Genomic DNA, 7,170 nt, shown 5'->3' with positions numbered 1-7,170 from the left:
TTCTTGTGTTCATGGAACTTCACATGGTCAGATATTTGTCCAGTTGCAAGAAAAAGTGATTAAAACCTACACACAAAATGAAGAACATATCGAGACCTCCTCTCTCCAGCACGACTGCCTCGTCCTGTGCAGGGGCGTTGCAAATTGTCACATCAGAACTCAGAGATACCTTGTTTCCAAACTGGTCACATGCCCAAATGCCATTATTAGGAACTGGATAAAACTTTTAAAGTTCTTCATACTCCAACTTGATAAACAACCACAATGACAAAAAAAAAAAATCAGTTGACAGGGTGAATTTTACTTACTCAAAGTCATCAGCTAAGAGTCAGACTCATCGTTGCAAAACATTCTAGAAAATGCAAGATGAGGAGTAGGGCTGAAAATGCAAATAAGAGACACTAGAAAAGGTAAATGTGACTGACTCAGGAAGAATATGATTTGAATTTTGTATGACATTTTTTTTAAAGTGCTCAAAACAACTTCTCAAATTTTCCTTGGCACTGTTTCAAAGATTATCATTTGACATCTGGGCTTAACTTGACACTACATGTGACAGATTGGCTCCTACCAGACCTCTTCTCTCAAATATATGACGAAGGTCCCAAGATCAGCACTAAACTCAATTAACATATTGAGCTAGGGTTGTGTTTTTGAAAGGAATTTAAAAACTCAAACCAAGAAGATAATTCTCTCAGTGACTGTACTATCAGCTGATGTGGACTTGATGTTCTTATGATCAAAAATTCAATCCCTATATAAACCAATTTGTTTCTACTCCACATATACTTCCCTGTCCTCTTTATGTGCTGTGATCTCAGATAGTCCCCACTAAGCCCAGATAGCCACAGATCAGTGCCATTGTTTAAGAAAATTGCAGGTAGAACCAAGTGCATCTTTGACATATGTGCTCAGCTAAATAGATGTGGGGCAAACCATCGTGCTATGTAAAGGAATGAACATCTTACCTAAGCTGATGGGCTGCCTCAGGGACAGAAACATAACTCAAAGGATGTTATAATCTTGCCAGTGCTTCCTCTTCAAATATGCTTTTAATATACTTGACATAATTCCACAAAAACAGAGAAATGGGGCCACAAGTAACTCACCTTTCTACATACTTGGAGAATCATTTCTATTTGCCTTTGGAACAGTGTTTACCATTTCTACACAATCCCACCACATTCATTATTAATGTTTTGCTTAATCTAAAACTTGCATTTGCTAAAGGAGGTCGTTGGAAGGCATTGGACAGGATTCTTTATGACGTCTCTTTCAAACTTCATCTTTTGCCATCCTCTAGATATTTGCCCCATCTCTTTATCATTGTCCTGCCAGGGTCTCAATCAGGCAGCAACCCACACCATTAATTTTCCTGAGATCAAATGGTCTTTAGGAACAGCATGTCTACATGTCTTTTCCCCTTATGAGGTGAGAGCTTTGAGGGCCAGATCATGTATTATTCATCTTTGTATTCCCAGAATGCAGTAGGTCCTCAATTAATGTTTATTGAATGGATTAAGTACAAAATATGTAACAACCTACTAAAATATTTTGCCTGTTGATTCTATAATTTTTGAAACTGTTGGTTTAGCATAAAGCATTGTACTGCTTTGGGCAAGCAGGTAAGTGGTTATTTACAAGGCAGATTTATATATAATTGAATATAATGTATTCTAATGATTTGAATTGATTTGGTTAGTCTAATTTGGATGAAAGACAGTCCATCAGGATTATTTATTTCCTTGGTGGTAATAAATGAGATTCATTCTAATACTTTGCTGATGGCAATTTGAGTTTCAGTCAAATAGTTGGAATCTTTTGCTTTTGCAACAATAGTTTAGGGGCAAATAATAGAACCCTTAAAACACGATGTAATCCAGCTTTATGGTTTTGTAAGCTACCAGGCTCTTCATTTTCTTTGTCATCAAACAAGGACAAGATGGGTTATAAGAAAAGCAAGGAGAGGACCAAGGGACCTAAGGAGCTACAGAACTTTGAGATCATGTAAACAATAAAATTGGTGTCTGAGAAATTGCTTTCCCTCTAATCTCTTTTTGTTCATTTCATTATTGTGAACATCTATCTACATAAAGTCCTGATTCCTGATGTACAAATCCTAATTATCTTATAAATGGAAAAAATAAAACAATATCATAATCCATTTGTAGGAGGAGGTAGAAAGCTATTTTCTTAAAGGAGGTAAAGTCTTGGGACTAACTGCAAAACTTAATGTGTTTAGTGAACTGAAAGCCAAAGGTGGAATCATAACTAAAATGCATTCCTTGCAAGTAGAGAAATAAAATCCAGGACAGAGACTTTTAAACTTTCATATTGTTTTGAGTAGAATTCTCTAAATTAGGCTGAGGTTGTATCTGTATAACCAATAACAACTCAAAATTAAGAAATTTTATTTTTTGACAATATATTAATAGATCAAAGCAATTTACCTGGCTTCAATAACCTGTACTGGACTTGGGATTTAAAAAAAATTAAACAAATGCTCCAAGAATTTCTATGGAGCTAAATCTGGAGTAAGGAAGGCTGAGTGCATCCCATCGTATACATTTCTGTAGATGTTGCTCCATTTCTCTTCCTTCAAAGATTTTCTTTACCAGGATGAGATAATACCTCATGAGTTTTAGGCAAACAAATGAGATAGGAGATAAGAAAGTGTTGCTCTAACCTTCAGGAGAAATACATCATACAAATGTAAGGGGTGGTAATTTTACTCTATCAGAATGACCACAGCCCCATATCCAGCCCTAGCCATCAGCTAAGGATGGATTTGGAAAATCTTCAGAGAAGAGCCACTGTGATGTTGAAGAATTCTGGATATAGATGTTATTAAAGATGGTTAAAGAAATAGGAATTCTTCATCCCATTGACGGATCTTGAGAGAGGGTGAAATAATGAATGGTTTAGAATTAGAACCCTGGTTCTCAAAAGTGGAGCCCCAGGACCTGCAGCAGCAGCACCCCCTGGCAACTTGCTAGAATGCAAATTCAGGGTTTCTATCCCAGACCTACTGAACCAGAAACCCTGAGCCAGAACCCGGAAACCTGTGGCTTAATAGCTCACCAAGGGCCTTCTGATGCACTGGCCAGTTTAAGAACCTCTTGGTGAATCAAAGAGGAAAAGAATGGAAGTGTGGCTTCAACCACTGGAATGGGAACCAAGGGTTGGGTTTAATCTCACCAGCCAGAGAGCAGACAGCAAAAGAGGAAAAAGTGCCAGGGATTCAGAGAAAAAGAATAGGAACCGTCTGGGGAGGAGCCCTCCCTTCCCTCCCTCCCTTCCTCTTTTTTCCTCCTTTCCTTCCTTCCACCCTCCCGTTCTCTTTCCTTTTACCTCTCTCCCTCCTTTCCTTCCTTACTTCTTTTCCCCCTTCCTTGCTTCCTTTGTTTCCTCTCTTTCTACCTCTCTCTCCTTTCCTTCCTCTTTATCTTTTGTTTCCTTCTCTCCTTTCCTCCCTCCCTTTCTCCCTCTTCCTCCATTTCTCCCTACTTCCTTCTCCCTAAATTCCCTCCCTCCTTCTTTTCTTCTGTCTTCTTTATTTCCCTCCCACTCTCTTTCTCTTCCATCCTCCTTTCTTTCCCTTCCTTCTCTTTCTTCTCCCTCCCTTCCTTTCTCTCCTTCCTCCCTATTTTACTCACCCCCTTTCTCTTCCTTCCTTCTCTCTTCCTCTTCCCTCCTCCTTTCCTCTCTCCTTCCTCCCTTCTCCCCCTTCCTCTGTCTTCCTGCCCTCCTCCTTCCTTCCTCCTATATTTACTTCCCTCTCGTCCTCCCTTTCTCTTCCTTTCTTCTCTCCTTCCCTTGTCTCCTTTCTTCTCTCCTTCCCCCTTCTTCTCCCTCCCTCCCTCCCTTCCTCCCTCCCTTCCTTCCTTCCTTCCTTCCTTCTTTTTCAAACAGAACACAGGCAAACTCAGGCCACTTTCTACACGTTGTTGTCTTCTCAGACGGAACCTCAACGTAGGTGCATTGGGTGATGGAGTCTTCCAGGCATGGTACCAGCATGGAAAGAGAGACAAAAAGACAGTAAAAATAGATAGGAAGGAAGGAGAAAGGAGGGAGGAATGGAGAGGAGGATGGAAGGGAGAGGAGGAAGGGAAGAGAAAGAGGAAGGAAGGGAGGACAGGGAGAAGAGAAAGAAGGAAGGAGCAACAGCGAATGGAGGGCAGAGAGAGCCGCCCTGTCCCAGCACAGGAGCGAGAGAAGGGCTTCCAGTGTTTCAGACACCACCGCCATCAGACACCGGAGCCCTGCTAAGAATCCTGTCCTCTGGGCCAGATTGTACAACTGCTTTCTCATGAATTTCAATTCATTTTAAGAATTTGAATTGAGCTGAAATGCCTTATTCTGAGTTTCTTTAGGCAATTTGGTAATTAAACCCCTGGATAGGTGCCAGACCTTACCCACCTTACCTAACTCCCTCTCCTCTCACAGAGAATTGTTACTACAGCAAGGAACCAAAGAGGTGTATTTTTACACCACACTTACTTCTACTTTATTTTGTGGAATAGATATGGATAAAAAGATTTCCAACTCTACTTATCCTAAATCTGCTCTTTCAAAGAGAGTTATTTATCTCCCCCAAAAGAGCATGAAAGAGGAAAGTCCAGTTACTTAACACATCGGTGTATGCAGCAGTGATTTCAGTTATTCACTTAGGACATATTCCCTCTTGATCACCTGGAGCAAACTGTTGGTCCCAGACCAACTTCCTCTTGCCACTCATCGTTTATCAAGATGACTTCTTCCAGGTGTCAGTAGTTATATTTTAAAGTGTAAACATAAGGCCAAGCAAACAAACAAACAAAACCAACCCTGATAGCTTAAATCCACTTCTTTCTTTGACAACGAATGGACTGTTCATTTGGGGGAATGGAATTCTAAATTAACAAGTCACCTGACTAGGTTTCTTCTGAGCTCCTTCAGGAAAGTTTGTGTCAAATGTGTGACTTACAGGACTCAGAGAATTTTCTAATGCATCAGATACCTTGATTGGGATTTTAAAAAGATATTGGGGTAAAAATAATGGGCTGAATCCAAGGATGAGGGAAAAAGTGTTTGTTAGTGGTGTGACATGTGTTTCAGTAGATAGTAGTTAGGGGTTACCACTGCTTGGTGATAGTCAAGAAGATTAACAGGAGGACTTATTCATAGAGATCCAGTACTCAGGAAGAAAAATATTTTAAGTGATCATCGTACTTACTCCCCATTTGTCAGTCCATATTTAGAAAACTGTGTTCAATTCTGAGAAGCACATTTCACAAGGCAGTTAGACCAACTGGCTTGCAAAACCACAGGGACGATGAAAGTGTCTGAGCTCATGCTTTGGGAGGAATGGCTGGGGATGCTGAGTGTGTGTGTCCTAAGGAAAGAAGACCCTGGAAAGAACGTTTCTTCCTTTAAATATTTGTAAGACTAACAAACAGAAAAGAAATCAGACTTATACTGTATGTCTTAAGGGCCCTTATGAATCAACATTAGGAAAAAGTATTCAAACCGTCTGAGTTGTCTAAATATAGAATCGGGGAGGTGGTCTCTTGTACAGAAAAATTCAAGCAAAAATGACAGTTGTACTATATAGACTTTGGAGCTCCCTCATCACTGAAATCTATCAATCTAGAAATTTGTTTGAAGCAAATATCTAAACCACATTCTGAAAAATTGTATTCACTTCTATAACATCTGCATCCCTGTTCATCTCTCTAATTTGGGTATTTAATAGCCAGTGTTATGAAATCTACAGCCTTTCTCAAAACACTACTGCATTTACTTTTAAAATCTTTGTAAAGTCAACTAATGTTTCTCATTTTACAGTAGCTTTAACTCAATTACAGAAATTTTAAAGGAAATAATTGTAGATGGATATATTAATCTGTTTTTTTCATTATAACAAAACAACAGAGGCAGGTTGACTTTATAAAGAAAAGAGGTTTATTTAGCTCATGGTTTTGGAGTGTGAAAGTCCAAACAACATGGTATAGGCTCTTGTGAGGGCCTCTCCTTGGCTACATCACCTTGTGGCAGATGGCAATGGCAGGAGCCCTGTAGAAGAGAGGATCTCATCTGAAAACAGGAAGCCTGTGAACTGGGCTTAGACTTTTATAACAACCCTCCGAATAACTAACCAGGCTTTCATGAAAAATGAGAACAGGGCATGTCCCTAATTGACCTGAGGAAATCCCAACAGGTCCCATCTCTTGAAGATTCCATCTCACCACGCAATAGAAAAATGAAACTTAAACATGTGTCTCGTGACCTTCACTGTCTGATATACCTGTCAAAATCCTCCCTAATATTGTTTGAGATACCTGATGAGTACAAATTGATTGAGTGTTGCCCAAGTCATAACCCTGCATCCTATAATCATGGGAGTACTTCATGAGTACAAGGATCGACGATTCTCTAGGTAGAGGGGGAAGTTGTGGTCGTCCTTCTCCAGGGGTCTTCAAGACATTGTAGTCATTCTACTACTGGCCAGGTCATACTTTTTCACTGAATCTACCAGTTGTCACACTGTGGCAGAGTAAGAGAAAGCTCTAAGAGTCAGGAAATGCTGATGACCTCACTGGGTACCCATAAGGTCCCTGGAGTTCTCATTTCCTCCACCTCAAACACTGGTAAACACAACACCTGACTTCACGGAGCCAAGTGGTGGGCTGCTCACTGTCCCTGTGGCTAGCACATAAATTGCTTTGAGTATCAAGGTCTCTTTTAATCCTTGAGTTTATCAAAATTTTAATGTTAATCAGATTTACCTGATGTAAGCCTGATCTTTGGCAGTTATTATCCCAAAACAGTAATAATCAAAATGTTGAAAAGCCAACAGTGAGAGTTTTCTGATGGGCTAACTTAAATAACCATCTGAGAATTCTCTGGTAAGTATGTAAGTGGCACATACCTGCCACTTAGGGATCTCCAATATGCTGGGGCTCACTCTGCCATACAGTGAAAACTCAGTGCGGTCTCCTAAGCCAGAATATCAAGTCTCTCAAAGTCTTGAAACAGGAGGTGGCCAACATGTGCATAGACCATGTTATGCACGTAAGCTAATAATAGTAAGTACATGCATAAATATATATATATATATATATATATATACACATACATACACACACACACATGCATAATCTGTTACCTCTGATTTACCTGAAATTTTGG

Source organism: Marmota monax, unplaced genomic scaffold, assembly GCF_021218885.2.
Source record: "Marmota monax isolate L192 unplaced genomic scaffold, Marmota_monax_Labrador192_F-V1.1 WCK01_AAM20220418_F8-fsc00081, whole genome shotgun sequence".
Taxonomy (NCBI): Eukaryota; Metazoa; Chordata; class Mammalia; order Rodentia; family Sciuridae; genus Marmota; species Marmota monax.
The sequence above is the reverse complement of the archived record's forward strand: the minus strand, read 5'-3'. Positions refer to the sequence as shown.